Genomic DNA, 17,853 nt, shown 5'->3' with positions numbered 1-17,853 from the left:
GTTCATCACTGCTTTTCAGCAATGCGTAGTACTCCACTGTATGTATGTACCACAGTTTTTTAATCCAATCATCAGTTGATGGGAATTTGGGCTGCTGAGATTTTGAAAGCCAGAATTTTCATTTGAATATTGTAGTTTCTGTCTTCTCTCACATTTTAATGTATTTTGGGACATAAAATCTAGCAGCTAGCCAGCCAAAGCAGAGATATATAGCTCTAAGATTTATCATAAATTTAATGCCATCCAGGTCAAGAATCATAATGTTATCAGTCCTTCAGGGCCTCCTTGTCCCCTCTGTTTGTCTCTGAGAATTCCCTAACAAAGCCCAACAAACCCTTGACTTATATCACAATAGCATTTTTGTTTTAGTTTATAAATTTACCACTTAAGAATGCATTCCTAAATGCTAGAGTTGAAGCTTATTTCCTGTTTGAGATTTATAATCAAAGAGAATCATCCAGCATGATTGTGTGTGTATCTGACTTCCCTTTCTCAACACAATATTTATTACTTGTGTGGGCGAGAATCCTATTAATTTTCATTTTTTGTATTTGATGCTATTGTATGAATGTATCACAATTTATTCATCCTTAATTTTACTTTGTTAATGGGCATTTTGGTTAGCTATACTTTTGAATATAATAAATCTATAAATATTCTTGTAAATGTCTCAGGGTACTCATGTGCACATAGTGCTATTGAATATAAATCTGTGAAGGGTATGAGAATATTCAGGTTTAATAGATACTGCCAGATAATTGTCCCAAAGGGCTATACCAATTTATATTCCAACATCAGATGTACCGATTCTCATTGCTCCAAATCCTCTCCAACACTTGGAATTGCAGGCATCTTCATTTTAGGCCTTTTGTAGGGGTATAGTGTTTGCTCATTGTAATTGTAATTCATATAGCTTATGCTTATTACACATATTTTTGAAATGCTTATATCATTTTTATTGCAGTAACAGTTCATCTGTTTGTCTAATTTTCTATTGAGTTGTCTATTCTTTTTCATTTTTAAGTTTTCCATATGTGAACAGTTAGCCAAATGTTGATGTTGAAAATACCCTTTTCCTTTCTGCTGCTCACATTTTTACTTTTAGGTGATAACTTTCTATGTACAAGTAGCCCTGGTGACACGATAGATTTGACTTTCAGCCACTAACAAAAATAGTGATTGCTCGATTCCACCAGCTGCACTGCAGAGAAAGATGAAACCGGTTGCTTCAGTAGCGATTTACTGCAAGGGACCCTGGGGGCCAAGTCTCCCCTGATGGGTGCACTAGGAATCAGAACACGTTAGGTTCGTTTTTTATGTACAGAGACATAGAGTTAATTTTAATGCAGCTCAAATTATCAAGTGTCCCTCCCCTATTATGATGAGCATAATAGCTCGTTTAAGAAGACTTTTCCTAACGAGGCCAGGGACTCGCCTCTTAGGTTACCTTCTGGTTACTTTATGTTCTCCCTTTTTATTTAGATCAACAACCTATCTGGAATTGATTGTTGTATACAGTGTTATTTAAGGGTTTTGAATCAGTTTTTCACATAGAATAATTGCCCAGCATCATTTATTGAAAAGATCTTCATGGTTAATGAAATGATCACATATGTGAGGCACTGTTTCAGGTATTTCTTTGCTATTTATTTCATCAGTTTGTTTACCTTAGATTTAACCTAAGATTTTAGAATTAGCCTAAATCTGAGTACCTGGCACCACTAATCTCTACCTTGTTGTTCAAAATGGTTTGGTTTCCTGTTTGACCGTCACATCCCTCCCCACCCTCGCAACAGTTCTATTGCCATATAATTCACCTATCGTACAATTCAGTACTTCAGTCTCACCAAGAAGGGTTGTACAATCACCCCCACAATCAGTTTTAGAACATAGTCTTCTTTCTTGTCCTCATAATTATTATCTCTCCATTTGCCCAACCGCCCCTGCCACACTCCAAAGGAACCACTAATCCAGTTACTGTCTCTGTAGACATACCTATCCTAAATTTTATGGATATGAATACATTTAAAAAACACAAACAAACAAAACTAACAACAATCAAGTAACACAGATAAAAGCCTCAATTGAAAAGAAAGCAGTACATATTAAAAACAAGAACAAATGCTCCTAAGGAAGAGCAAATGAGAGGGCACTAAATTTTAACTAGCTGCACCTGCAATAATCCACTTTCCAGTGCATTCTGCATGTTAGCAAGTCTAGTCACATCTCTGGTCCATGAACAGAGAAGACTCAATAGGGGCTTAATCCCCATGTATTTCTGTTCATGTTTTTTTTTAACTGAAAAGCTTTAAAATGAACCAAAATGGAGATCAAATGATAAGATATTAAATTTTGACCTAACTACATTTTCCATAATTGATATTACAATACAACTATGGTTGGAGGGGATTCACCAGAGGTTTAATCCATGTATAGACCCTCAAATAAACTCGGGGCTTCCATGGTCATCCACACCCTGCAAACTGGGTGTTCACAATTTAAGCTCTGTTGCCATTCCATCCTTTAGATTTGGATGGTATTATTTATATTCCTTGTATCACACAAGCTGGTGCATTTCTTACATGTGGGCTTAGTTGAAATCTCACTTAGATAGCTGTTTGTGTAAAATCAAGCCATAAGATCCCAGAGACTATTCTTTCTGATAGGTGGGCACCATCTAATTTCTTCACCACACTTTGCTGTAGCACTCATATCTTCAGTGATTTCTTCATGAGGTCGAATATCAAGCAGGGCCATGTCACAAGAACTAATCATGGCTAGAATTAAGTGAAAGGCCAAAGTCCATTCATGTATCTATAGTTTATATAGTCTCTGGCTCTTCTTGGGGCATCATTTCCACAGCCATCAAGACAATATTGACTCACAGTGACCCTATAGGGCAGCACAGAACTGCCCTCTAAAAGTCTCTGGCCTGCAATGCTTCAGGGGAGTAGAAAGCCTTATCCTTGCCCTTTGGAGCTGGCTGTTGGTTTCAAACTGCAAACCTGTGGTTAGCAGCCCAATTCGTAACCACTACGCATTGATCATGTTATTAGTTTAGCCAATGGTATAGAATTTAAAACATTGTGGAAAAAGGAAATTATATGAGTATATGGCCATCACATTTCATTGTACATATTAAAACCAGCAATCATGTCTCATAAAAAAACAAGACACACCTCAGTGACTTTAATTGGTATAGCATTTAATTTATATACTAATTTAGGAGATTTGATGTCTTTATCCTATTAAGTTTCTGAATTCAAGAACCTAATACATCTCTTCACTTATTTAAGTCTGTTAATATTTTATAGTTGTAACTATGATGATCTTGTATATCTTTCTTTAACCTTATTCCCTAAGTATTTAATGTTTTTGATGTCAATATAAACAGTAGCTTTTAAAATATGTTAATGTGAAAACTACTCAAATGTCCTTCAATAAATAAATCAATAACTAGTAAATCACATAGACATACATGCAATATCATTCGGTGATAAAAAGGAATTAAATTTTGATGCATGCTGTAGTATGGATGATCCTTAAAAACATTATGCCAAATGAAATAAAGCAAACATAAAGGGACAGATAGTTTATGATTCTACTAGAAAGAAATATCTAGACCAGGCAAATTCATAGAGACAGAAAATAGATTAGAGGCTACTGGGGGCGGAGGAAAGCATGGGAATTGTTTATTTGGGGTTATGAAAAAAATTGAAAATAGACAGTGGTGATGGTGACAACACTCTTTGAATGTAAATTATACACTTAAAAATGGTTAAACTGGAAAACGGTGTGCTATCTTTTTTGTAACCATGATTTCTTTTTAACTTGCATTGAGTATGTTACCAAAAAACAAACTTGATTAATAGCAACCACCTGAAAACCCAGTTTTGGGTTTCCAAAACTGTAACTGTTTCGAGGAGGAGATACCTGGGTCTATCTCCAGCAGAGTTGCTGGTGGTTTCAAACTGTGAAACATGTAGGTCTCAGGCCAATTCGTAACCACTACCCCACCAGGTGGATAGGGGAACTAACAGGAGATTCATGCATTAAAGAGTCAGGACTTTGGAATGAACAAAACCCAAGGAGGTACACCTTGTTCAGAAATGCTTTAGGTCAAGAATGTTTAGCAATTCCTGAGAAGACACCTTAAGGAAGCACATTTAAAAGCTTACTAGGGATACAGGATCAAAAAGCAGTAATCATTTTGGGTTGAATCTTAGAATGGATACCCAACAGGGTAATGATGAGCTGGAAATAGACATGGAATTGAAGGAATTGAAGTTTAATTATTTCTACAAATAATTCTGCAAGATGGACATGGGCCCCTACACAAGTACTCCCTCAACACAAGAACACTTTGTTCTCATAACCTGGGATTTTGTGAGGATCACCTTTCCTACATGATCACTGAAGACAAAGCGGGTGCATAAGCAAATGTGGTGAAGAAAACCGATGGTGCCCAGCTATTACAAGATATAGCATCTGGAGTCTTAAAGGCCTGAAGTTAAACAAGCAGCCATCTAGCAGGGAAGCAACAAAGTCCACATGGAACAAGCACACCAACCCATGTGATCACAGTGTCAATGGCATGAGATATCAGGCATCAGAAGACCCCAAACAAACAATCATTCGGATGTGAACGGAGATGGGGGGTCGGAATAGAGACCTAAATCCCATGGGTAGGCTATTGGACATCCCCTCATAGAAAGGTCTGTTTTATGTCTTAATGTCTTTAATCAATTTAGGAAAATTCTTGATTATTTTTATGCAGTTTCTTTAAACATTATTTCCATTTCTCCCTCTTATCTTTGTGAAATTCAATTTAAATGTAAGTTAGAGCGCTTCACTGTACCTGCTATATCACCCATTCTTTGCTGCATTTTCTTCTCTGTTCTTCCTTATTTTTATTTTCTTATTATTTTCTTCTGATCTATCTTGAAACTTGCTAATTTCCTTTCAGCCGTGTGCAATCTACCGCTGTGTCTAATCATCAAATTCATATTGTTAGTCATTACACTCTTCAGGTTTAGAATTTCCTCCTACTGCTTTAAATGGTTTTCAGTTATCTACAGAAATTATTGTCTTCCATTTGTGTCCTGGAATATAGTTAGTGTAATCAATTATAAAATCGATGTCTTCTATGTCTGATCAATACTTTCTCTCTTTCTTTTGTTTGATGATGTCATTGTTCAGTTTTATTTATGCTGTTTTAAATTCTGATGTAATTGAATATATGTTTATTGAATGCTGGGCATTGTACTTGCAGAATTATTTTTAATTTTAATAAATAATTTTATTGGGGGCTCTGACAGCTCTTATAACAATCCATATATCAATTGTATCAAACACATTTGTACATATGTTGCCATCATTATTTCTAAAACATTTTCTTTCTACTTGAGCCCTTGGTATCAGCTCCTCTTTTTTCTCCTCCCTCTCCCACCCTCCCACCCTCCCATCCTCATGAATCCTTGATAATTTATAAATTATTTTTATTTTTCATACTTTATACTGCCCACTGTCACCCTTCACCCACATTTTTGTTGTTTGTCCCACTGAGGGGTGGTTGTGTTGGGGAGTGGGGGTTGTATATTGATCATTGTGATCAGTTCCCCCTTTCTCCCCCTTCTACCCCCACCTTTCCCTTCCCCTCATGGTATCACGACTCTCATTATTAATCCTGAGGGCATTATCTGTCCTGAATTCTGTGTGTTGAGAGCTCTTATCTGTACCAGTGTGCATGCTCTGGTCTAGCCAGATTTGTAAGATAGAACTGGGGTCATGATAGTGGGAGGGGAGGAGGCATTAAAGAACTAGAGCAGTGGTTCTAAACCTTCCTAATGCACAACCCTTTAACACAGTTCCTGTGATGACTCCCAATCACAAAATATTTTCATTGCTATTTCATAACTGTAATTTTGCTACTATTATGAATCATCATGTAAGTATCTGACATGTAGGATGTATTTTCATTGTTACAGATTGAACATAGTTAAAGCATAGTGATTAATCACAAAGCAATATGTAATTATATTGTGAAATATTTATTTATAATTATAAATAAATGAAATTTTGTCTTGAAGCATGGTGTAGCATGGGTAACAGTCTTCATGCCGGGTACTCATATGTGGGCGTAACTGCATGTGGGCGGACCCTCTGGGAGATGGGTAGAGGAGCAGTGTCTTGGTTCCTAAGACCACCAGAAACGTGTTTTCCCTTGGTCTAAGGTGACCCCTGTGAACCGCTGAACTAGAGGGATGCTGTGTGTTTCATCAGTGCTATACTGCACCCTGGCTGGATCCTCCCTTCCTTGTGACCCTTCTGTGAGGGGATGTCCAATTATCTACAGATGGGCTTTTGGCCTGTCTTGCAATAAACCCTTTCAAAAATAAAGTAAATGATAACACTCCAATAAAGTTGTATTTGATCTTCTTAGAATCATTTCTGCTAAATCTAACCTGATATTATTGATGAATGAAAGATTTCTCTTTTGCCACTTTGCTGGAGAAACTCCAGAAGGCTTCATTGGGATGATACCATTCTCTTCTATGCATATGCCTAGAAGATGTGGATTGAAGAAAGGCTTATTAACAGCTTCTTATATGCAGATGACAAAACTTTTCTTGCTGAAATTAAGAAGGATTTGAATCAAAGACTTCTGTCTTCAGCATGGATTGCAATTCAATATAAAGAAAAGTAAACTCATAACTGCACAGCATCATGATAGAGAAAAGACTGTAGTTGTCATGGATTGTATTTTACTAGGATCCATAATAAATACCTATGGAAGCAGGAGTCAAGAAATTAAACAACATATTACGTGTGACTGTTGGACAATTAATATAGAACACTGAAGAAGAATGGATGTATTTGAATTATGGTGTTGGCAAAGAATATTTAAAATATCCCGGACTGCCAAAAGAACAAACAAATCTCTCTTGGACAAAGTACAATCAGGGATCTCTTTAGAAGTGAGGATGGCAAAACTTCTCACATACTTTGAACATGTTATCGGGAAAGACCAGTCCCTGGAGAAGGGCATCATGCTTGCTCGACAGAGAGTCAGTGATAAAGAGCAAGGCCATGACAAGAGGGAAGTGGCTGCAGCAAGGCAGAGTTTCTTTCTACTGTATGGAAGTTCGGAACAGACTCCGGGGAACCTAACAACAACAACAACAACAACACAGATGCTCTGGAATTTCTAATGGGTCCAGGCTTCCCTTATGAGGTAAACTGATGGAGAGCTTGGGTTCTAGATTTAGTTGTTATAAAAGACTGGGAGAGTCCTGAATAAAGGTTGAAGACAGGGTGACTCACTAACAAATGGCATATACGTCCTGTGGAGTAGAGAGCCCACATCCAGAGCAGTGGCCAGCGTGAGGAATGCTGATGCCCTCCAGCATAACAAGCAGGGTGGAAAGATGGCAAAAACACAAGGTGGAAGGTTCATCTCTCCTTTTGATGATGAGCTAATTGTTCTGCCTCAAGAACTAAGGGACTCAGAATAAGCTCTGTCTAAGGGCCTGCAGAATGGGAGCGAACGCTCCGAAGACTGCTAGACTCCTTGGGGAAGGCAGATGTGGGTGTGTGTCTTAATAAATGAACTCCTGTCCTTCTCTAATTTAATGAAACATTCCGAGTACAGCTACTCTATGTAAAGTACCCTCTGCCTTCAGGGAGAAGTTGCTTTTTCTCTTTGTGGTTGAGGTGCAGACTGCCTGAATTCCAGGTCAACATCAACCACTTACTAGCAATGCGACCTTGGGCAAGTCACTTCATTTCTCTGCATTGCAATTTCCCATCTATACGACAGAAGCAAGAGCAGCACCTCAAAGGACTTTTGTGAGGCTTAAAAAGGAGCAGCGGCATAGGAAGTCCCCAGAAGAGTGACTGGCACTTAGTAAGAACTCAAACAAAAACCGAAATCTAGAATTCATTATGTATCGCCATAATTATTTAAGCTAGTTAACACATTTATCATCCATCTCTAGCTCAGACTCAGAAGGCCTGGCTTTCTTCTCTCTTGCCCGAAAGCTTTCTTTTACAATTCTAAACATGATTTCTCCTCATTGATCAAAAAATACTTCTTTCTTAGTTGGATATCAACATTAGGTTGGAAGATTTCCAAATTTCCCTCCTAATTTCAAAAACCTTCAGAGAACACAGATTCCCAGGATGCACCCACAGAGATTCTGATGTAGGATATGTGTCTACATGAGGCTCAGGAAGCTGGATCTTGTTTAAAGTGCCCCAAGTACTTATTCTAGGCAACCAATTTGAGATCATGCATTTCATAAATTCACACAGTCCTCATCAATACCTAAATATTCATAAGTTTATTTACTTATTATGTTACTGGCTTACATGTACTACCCATGGTGGGAATATTTACACCAGGGAAGGTGGAAAAGGTTACCTTTTTTTATCTCCTCCTCACCCCTGGAATTTTTAATGTGTCTGTCTGACTGTCCTTTGGTTCAAACTAAAAGTCTCCATGGTTCTCCCAGGCTTACTTGCTTCCCCTCGGCAGTGGCACTCCTATGGCTGGCAGGGCTCCCAGCTGGATACCCCTGCACCCATGATCAAGCCCTCCATCCTCTCCCCCAGAGAAGGAAGAGAGGGAAAATTGGTGGCCCAGTGGTGACTCCAGATGACAGATGTATGGCAGTCTCCTCTCACTCAAATTTACAATAGAACTTGAAGCACCTTATAAAACTCATGCAAGTGTACATACACTTATATAGTCTCACATTCTCCTTTTTAAAACAATGAAAAAGCTGGATCTACTTTTCACCTGACAAAATTTGACTGCAACTGAGTGAATGCTGGTGGAAACCAAAGCATTTGTTCTCTCGCCTGCCTGTTTATTCATTCCCAATTCTGCCTGGCCTCTGAACTTGCAATCCGCTGGCGGTTAGGAAGTTGTGTGTTCTGTTGGGAAAGTTACTCAGGAGAGGTGGGCTTGTAGAGCCGACTCTGCTTTTAGCTCATTGCATGGTCTTGGTTGAGTCTCTCAGCCTATCAGACCCTCCGTTTCTCCCCTGCAAAAAAAATGAGGAGAAAACTTGCTTTGTCTGCTTCTCATTGATGCAAAGAAGGGTTAAAATGGGTCCTCAGCCACTAGCTACAGAAAAGTCAGGAATGAGATTGCTAAATATTGATTTCTATTAGCTGCCATTGGCACCTACCTGGGGATGAATGATCTCCGATGAGCTCTGACAGGACAGAAGGTTTGGATGCACTGAAGTGTTGCGCGTGGATGGGAGAGAGAGCGCCAGGGGGTGAGCAATGTTTTTAAAACAGAAATGCTGGCGAACTTGCTAAAACCGAGTCTTCCTGAGAGAGTGCAGGGAACATAAAATTCTGAAGGTGATATTATTTGCCACCCCAAAAAAACAAACAAACCATGGGCCCCAAGGGAACATGAGCTTCAGACTCCACTCTGCGTTTAAACACCGGCAATGCCATTGACAATCATTGTGCCTGTGTACAAGTCACTTCTCTCAGCCTCTATGGGGATATTAGAACCCATCTTATAATTTATTGCAACAATTCAGTGAGATCATGTGCATTAGGCATGTCAAACATATTATAAATGTACAATAAACAGCCGATGCTGTTATTAACTCAAATTAGGCATATACCAATTGAATCACTGGCAAATTGGGAAATAGTTAAGAGACTAAGACAATATTGTAGTCAATATTACCTTACCAAAAAAAATTACAGGCCTACAGGGCTTTATTTATTTCCCACTGCACTGAATAACCAGAATCAGTATTTTTTCCACCATTTGCTGCAAGATTCATGGGATACCTCACGTGCTCATATCAATAGTAAGTTCACAGAATCAGAGATGACACTAGCATTTTAAAGTGTTGGCAGAGTTCGCCCAGTGTGTTTCCACATCATAGATCCTAAAATGTGAGTCGCAGTCAACTGGAAAGGAGAAAGCTGGGCCCCACGAACACTGAGTTAGCTTTGATTTTCACTGCTGAGTTGGCTTCCTTTCACCAAGGCATCTTAGTATCAAGGCAAGAAGCTCTCAAGCTCCTCGGGGGCGCAGGAAGGCGGGAACAGATTAGCATTCTTGGAGCTCGTCTTCTTCTTGGACCGCACTGCTTTTTCTGTTCCTCCTCCAACAAGAGTTTCTGTTTCAGAGAGCACGCTCTTCGCCACGCTTTCCTAATGCAATTCTGTTTGATTTCCACTGCGCAGCTCCTGAAAGGAGATGCTGCCCAAGCCTCGGCAAGCATTCAATTCCCCAACACCAGTGTTCTGCAGGAGCTCTTCCAAGGCATCCTTATATCCAGTCATCATGCATGTAACTCACATGATTGACGCAGCATTTTCCCCTCTCCAATATTTCCAGCCTATTAGGCTTATTCGTCTTACGGGGACAGACTCCCCCAGCTTGGGTCCCTGCCAAATCAGGGAAGGTGCAAATACATGCGAAAGTCAACCACACGTACACCTGCTCAGATGTAAGCGCGATTCAGTCCGTACCTGAGTTGCATATTCAACAGCTCATTTCTAAGCTGCATTTCTCTACTGAAGTTTTAGTCACCTTCCTCTTCCCATCTTTCCTACCTCCTTCTCTCCCTCTCCACCCCCCCACCCCCTGTGACTTCTTCATGTTATTTACTGCTTTCTCCAGAAACAGTCTCTTTTGTCTGTCAGTCTTCATAGAGTCTTGAATGGTCTTCAGCCTTCAGGGTCTTGAGAAAGTTATCTAATTTTACTTTTACGAACTCTTCAGTTGTGAAGAGATTTGGGGTTTTTTATTTGTCCTCGGGCAATATTGTTTCTTTGTCTTTAGGATAACCCTCAAGATCCCTAACATACACACCTGGCCTTGCATGCCAGGTTCTGTCCACCACTTGAGCCTCATCTCTAGCTGGGCTCACACTTCAGCATAGCCACCCAGGCCCTTCAGTCCCTGACATATATACACACAGATACACACACACACACACACACACACACACACACACACATATACATTTATAAAATTCCTAATCTGCCTCGACAGTTCTTCACACAATGGCATATATCCTATCTTAACCACTTGACTAGCTACTTGCTAGATCTTAGCCCAAAGAACCACATTCCCCACCCTGTTGCATTCCTTCATGGCACCATCACAATTTGTAATTAGATATTCATTTGGGTATTGTTTGTTCACTTTCTATTATGCATATTAGAAAGCAAGCTCTTTGAAGACAGGCACTATTTTCCTTTTTGTTCATTCTTTCCTCAGTGCCATATTTGGTACCTGGAATTTAAAGGTAAAACCAAATATGAACACTAAAGTAAGAGTGTCCACTGCTCAATAAGTACCTGGCACTGTCTGGGCACACCGCTCTAAGCTGTGCATGTGGATGTGTGAGCTCACTTGGTCCTCACAACTATGCACTGCGATGCATAGTTATTATGCGATGCATGGTTATTATTCCCCTTTCACAATACAGGAAAATGAGGGACAAAATCAGTTGTCTGAGATCACATGGCAGGAAAGTAACAGAGGTAGACATTTTTTCTTATTATTTAAAAATATATATTTTGAAATAATTATAAAATCACAAGAGGCTGCAAAAAATAGTACAGAAAGTTTCCAAGCAGCCTTCCTGGCTGTCACGGACAATCAATTCTCACACAACTGCAGCACATTTTCAAATCCAGGAATCTGACATTGGCAACACTCCACCAACCAACCTACAGATGACATTTGGATTTCACCAATTTTTCCATGCAGTTGTGTGTGTATGTGTGTGTGGGGGGGGCTGGCGGGGGGTGTCTATTATGGTGTCAAGTCTGTTCCATCCCATAATGATGCTGTATGACAGAGCAGAATTATTTTCTGTGGCTTCTGAGCTGGTAATCTTTGCAGACTCCTGTCTCATCTCCTGCACAGCAGATGATAGGTTTAAGCAGCCCGCTTTGGTTTCGCAGCAAAGTGCTTAACCAGCATACTACCCGGGTTCCTTTGCGTCATAGGTCTGTGAGGAGATTCATGTAACCATCATCACAGCGGGGATACAGACTATCACACACACACACACACACACACACACACACACACACACCATGTGCTGCTGGATAGGAGAACCTTAGTGGTGCCATGGTCAAGTGTTCCCATGCTAACATAAAGTGTGTGGTGTGAGTAGTGATACTGGGAGCGTAGAGGGAGAGTGGGTTGGAAAGGGAGAACCGATTATATGTGACCTCTTCCCTGGGGGACGGACAACAGAAAAGTGGGTGAAGGGAGATTCGGACAGGGAAAGATATGGCAAAATAAGAATTTGTAAATTATCAAGGGCTCATGAGGGAAGGTGGGTGCGGGGAGGAAGGGGAAAAAAAGAGGACCTGATGCCAGGGGCTTAAGTGGAGAGCAAATGTTTTCAGAATGATGAGGGCAATGAATGTACAAATATGCTTTATACAATTGATGTATGTATGGGTTGTGATAAGAGTTGTATGAGCCCCTAATAAAACTATTAAAAAATAAAAAAATACATTTCATTATAAAAAAAAGTTTGGCCGTTCAAACCCACCAACTGTCCTCAGCTGGTAACCACAAGGTCAGCATTTTGAAACCAGCAGCTGTCCTTTGGGAGAAAGATGAGGTTTTCTACTACCCAAAAGATTTACAGCCTGAAAACAATTTAAAAAGATCTACAGTCTCAGAAACCCACAGCGTGCAGTTCTCCTTTTCTGTAGGCTGCTAGGAGTCAGACCTGACTTGATGACAGTCAGTTTCATTGCTCTTGGAAGAACGCCGTGGCAGTCTGCTTCCAGAGAGATTCCAAATTCTAACTAAACTTGCTGCCACGGCGGTAAGTCCAATTGGTAGCAACCCTACAGGGCAGAGTTGAACTGCTCCTGGGGTTCTGAAACGAAGTCAGCAGCAGAAAGTCTCCTCTTTTGCTTGCAGAGTTGGTAATGGTCTCAAACCACTGACCTTGTGGCTAGTAGTTCAATACATAACCCAGTACCCCAGCAGTACCCCTTCCATGGAGATTCCAGCCTTCGGAATCTCCATGGGGCAGTTCTACACGGTGTGGCAGTTGCACTGTGTGTGGTCATCCACTCCCCGGCAAGAATGTTGGGGGTGTGCTTGAAACAGGATAAAATATTTATAACATTTAAAAATGTTTTACATAAGCCATTTTAAGTTCACAGTTCATTAAAATTAACTGCGCCCCCCATGTTGCGCTGTCATCGTCACTGTTTCCCAGTTGTCCTTAAGCTAACCTCCTCCTCAGAGCTCCACCTCTTAAGCCATGAGAACAGATCTGGACTTTAACACCCCCTCACCCCTACTCTAAACCCTGCCTGCTTAACCGCGGCCTTCTGTTCTTCTGCTAAATGCTCCATGAATATATATCCAAAGACTAACTGAAAAACATAACCAAATTGATTAATAGCAAAGCTGAGGCTAAAACCTAGTTTGCTTGATTGATAATTTACTCCTCTTCCTATGCAAATACACAGTCTCTTAGGTACCAGCTAAACTTCATAGAAAGAAAAAGAAGCTAATTAGCAAGCTTATCTAAGGCTGATGAGTTGATGGCAGTTGTGGGGAGGGGAACCCTATGATATAGATCTTGGAGTGGAGTAAAACTCATAATTTTGGAACCAGGCAGGAGCCAATGGCAGGTGGAAAACACTGAATCAGTTGAAGTGGTTTTAGGATGAGAAATCAGATACTCCAGAAACATCAAGTGGATTTACAATTATTATCACTAACACTTTGAGGTAATTCTCATGCTCTGGGTGATATTTTACAATTCTTCCCATAAAGGGTAACAGCCAATGCTATGGAAGCAACAGAAAAGGAAAAGGAAAAAGCCAAGTCAACTGTCATCACATCAATTTTGACTCAGACCCACCCTAATAGGACAAAATAGAACTGCTCATTAGGGTTGCCAAGACTGCAGATCTTGATGAGAGCACACAGCCTCATCTTTTTCCACAGAGCCGTTGGTGGGCCTTAACTGCTAACTTTGAGGTTAGCAGCCCAGTGTTAAACCAGTAGACCACCAAAACAAAAGCACACAAATAACAACAAAAGTCACATCCAAACTCACTGCCGTGGATTTGATTCAGACTCCCGGCTACCTTATAGAACAGGGTAGAATGATCCTATAGGCTTTTGAGTCCATACCTCTTTAGAGAAGTAGACAACCATGTCTTTCTACTATCGAGTGATTTCCAACTACTGATTTTGTAGGGAGCAGCCCACCACATAAAAGGCTCAGCCACCAGCCCTCCAGGGATCCTTTGAGAGCTCAAGGGTTGTTTACTTATTCACCTTTGTCTCCACAACACAAGGAAAAACAACACACAAGTATGCTCAAACAATACGTGTATAGAGAATTAATAAGAAAACACATTTCAACAAATTCTCTAGCAGGTAGTTAAAGAATATCTGTCATAAAGCTTTTATGGTTCAAGTACAGTGAGGTACACAGACAGGCAAATACCTCAGGATCTTTTTCGTAAAGAGGCCACAATCTAGGTGGTAGCCACGAACAACTGCCACTATTAATTAAAGCTGCCCTCACTGAGGAGTTGCCATGGGCTGGTAGTGGTCCTACACATCTTGACATCTTATTAAGTCAGTTACATCTTTACAACCTTAAGCTGCAGCAATCATAGATCATAAATCAACAGCCATGCCCAGATGTGGAAACAGGGTTGGAGATGCTCCTTCCTTTTCCAGGGTCACATAGTGGGGAACTGGGAAGTAAGGAGTTGAAGAAGTCAACTCTGTTTGCCTCTGTAGCCAAACTTCGGTGGGCAAAACGAAGTGGCACCAGAGGAGCTTTTAGCATGAGAGCTAACATAGGGGATGGAAGGCACAGTGCAAGGAATCCCACTCAGCCTTTCCAGAAGTGCCTATAGCTCTTTCCAGGAAGGGAAACACTCCAACCCGCCTCAGACACAGTCTTATTGTGTTATTGAGCTCCCAGGGTCAGTGGCATTTCCTCCTGGAAGGCTTCTCAAACACTGTGACCTCTGTCGTTGCACTTGTCCCATTCACAACCTTGGCCCTCTGAATCCACCGAAAGATGCCTTACCCACCCTGTAGACCTCGAGCTACTCCAGATTGATACTTTATCTTCCTAGAGCTAACACAGTGCTTTGCATATAGAATAACACATATATTTGTGGAATAAATTTTCATTTTAGGTAGAAATTGGCATCAGATGGCTCTAACTTATGCACATCAGAATTCAAGGGGGTCAGACAATTTTGGATGATAGACTGAAGCCTCAGGGGAAAGGATTTCTGAGAAGTAGAATTTGTGTACCATGTTAAGATTCCAGACTCTGAATGCTGGGGCTGACTAAGCTGTGTGACCCTAGGCAAGTTATCTTCTCTGTCTGTGCCTCAGGTGTCTTATCTATAGAGTTGAGATAATAAAATTTGGGTTGTTGGAAAGTTGGAATGAGATCATGCATTTAAGAAGTATGCAGAGTGCTCTGCTTTTGTAAAGACTCCGATATTTGCCCAGCTACTATCACTGCTGCTACTTGTCTTCTTAGAGTTATTATGGGGAAAGTTGGGGAAATGGGCACTTCTGTCAAAAAGAACATTTCTGAGTCCATGGACAAAGGCAAGATGAGGCTTTCTGCCTTTGGTACAAAGATAATTCATAGCATTGTTGAGAGAGGCTATTGTGGGGAGAATCTAGTGAATCATATGTTCAAAAAACTAGTTAGCTAGTGAAAAAGTGCTCATCCCCAAAATATGTTGCTGTAGAAGAACTCTGGTGGTATAGTGCTTACAAGATGGGCTGCTAACTGCAAGGTGAGAAGTTTAAAACCACCAGCCTCTCCTCAAGAGAAAGACAGAGCTTTCTACTCCCATCTCAGAAACTTGTAAGAGCAACTCTACCCATCCCGTAGCATTGCTATGAAATGGCATCAACTCAATGGCAGTGAGTGTGATTTTTTGGAGATTCAATTCTAACTCAGTAATGTTGGGGGGTGGGGAACTGGGGTGTCAGCAGCCAGCTTGTTTCTCTGGAGGCAAGATACCAGCTTTGTCTCTGCTTCTGGGTTTCGAGTCCTTTACTAAGGTGCTCCAAGTATTGTCGGAAGAGATGTGATTTGGATTCTTCATTAGCATTAGAGAGGATTGACTCACTGCTTCCTAACAGGCAATACCACCCCCAGGAGGGAGCTTCTAAAGCAAATAACTACATTTTATAATGGATTATAGGTTGCACTACAAATATTTTTAATTGTTGAGTAATTTTTTCTTTCTGAAAATAGGTTGGTAGGCCAAATAAATTTGGTAACCTATGGTATACATGATACCTCAATTGCTATCCTCACCTCTGATCTTCACTTAAAAACAAAATGCCAAACCCACTCCCATTGAGCCAATTCTGACTCTCAGTGGTCATGTCTAAGTTTGGGGACAGTAAATCTTTGCAGGCACAGACAGCATCTCTTTCTCTTGCAGAGCAGCAGATGGGTTTGACTGCCAATCTACAAAACTCCATCAGGCTGTACAGAATTAACTGATTAGAATATACAATAGACCAAGTCAATTCTCTTGTCTCATACTACAGTGGGTCTTTATGCAAGCTAAAATGTTGATTTTTCTCTTTATGTCTATTATTTGAGTTTATCTTTCCATGTGTCTCCCTCATGGCCTCTACGTATCCTATGCTGTTCCCCTAGATAGCTAAAAGCACTGCCCGCCCACCCATGCTTCCCAAACTCTCCTGCTTTTGGCATCCCTGACTTTGCTTTAACTGTTTCCTCACTGAAGAATGCTTAATTTCTAGAACAACTCTCAAGTAAATGTGGCTGTAAACCTGGAGCATAGAGTAACAACTGGGAAGCAGCATACGGTTATCTGAAAAGGGTTTTTGAGCTAGGTTTGAATTTGTGAGTTGGGACTAGTGTGCACTAGTGAGTAGACTAGAAATCTCTTTGGGGGTAGGATGGAAGGTAAGATCGATCAAGTCTAGGATTTTAATTTTGTCATTTCTAATGTAACAACACACAATTTTAATGATCAAACCTGTCAACCTTTCAATAGCCTTGCATTTTTGGAAAACTTCTAGTACCTGATACAGAATAAAAACTTTCTACTTCAGCTCTTGGTATCAGCTCCTCATTTTTTTCTTTCTTCCCCCAACCTCATGAACACTTGGTGAATGATAAATGATTATTATTTTCATATCTTACACCATCTGCTGTCTCCCTTCACCCACATTTCTGTTGTTCGTGCCCCTGGGTGGTTATACATTGATCATTGCGATCAGTTCCCCCTTCCTCCCCCCACCTTCCTCCTACCCTCATGGTATCGCTACTTTTATTATTGGTCCTCAAGGGTTTGTCTGTCCTGGGTTCTGTGAGGCAAGAGCTCTTATTTGTACCAGTGTACATGCTCTGGTCTAGCCAGATTTGTGAGGTAGAGCTGGGGTCATGATAGTGTGTGTCTGTGTGTGGGAGGGGGAGGATTAAAAAACAACAAAAATGCTGTATGTTTCATTGATGCTATCATGCACCCTGGCTGGCTTGTCCCTTCCTTGTAACCCTGCTGTGAGTTGAAGTCCAATTGTCTACATATGGGCTTTGGGTCTGAACTCTGCCCCTCCTTGTTCACATCGATATGATTGTTTGGGGTGTTCTGATACCTGATACCTGATCCTGTTGATATCTCATGATCACACAGGCTAGTGTGCTTCTTCCATGTGGGCTTTGTTGCTTCTCAGCTACATGGTCACTTGTTTATCTTCAAGCCTTTATGGCCTCAGATGCTATATCTTTTAATAGCTGGGCACCATCAGCTTTCTTTACCACACTTGCTTATGCACCCATT

General features: G+C 40.6%; 1 protein-coding gene across 2 annotated transcripts in view; it reads left to right on the top strand.

Annotated features, from left to right (window-relative positions):
* GRIA1 (glutamate ionotropic receptor AMPA type subunit 1) overlaps positions 1 to 17,853 on the top strand; it is a 392,988-nt gene that overhangs the window by 146,305 nt on the left and 228,830 nt on the right. The gene's annotated exons all lie outside the window — the stretch shown is intronic.

Source organism: Echinops telfairi, unplaced genomic scaffold (genome assembly GCF_000313985.2).
Source record: "Echinops telfairi isolate 266 unplaced genomic scaffold, ASM31398v2 ScPeMD7_7469;HRSCAF=8507_0, whole genome shotgun sequence".
Classification (NCBI taxonomy): Eukaryota; Metazoa; Chordata; class Mammalia; order Afrosoricida; family Tenrecidae; genus Echinops; species Echinops telfairi.
This window is presented reverse-complemented; position numbering and strand designations above follow the sequence as displayed.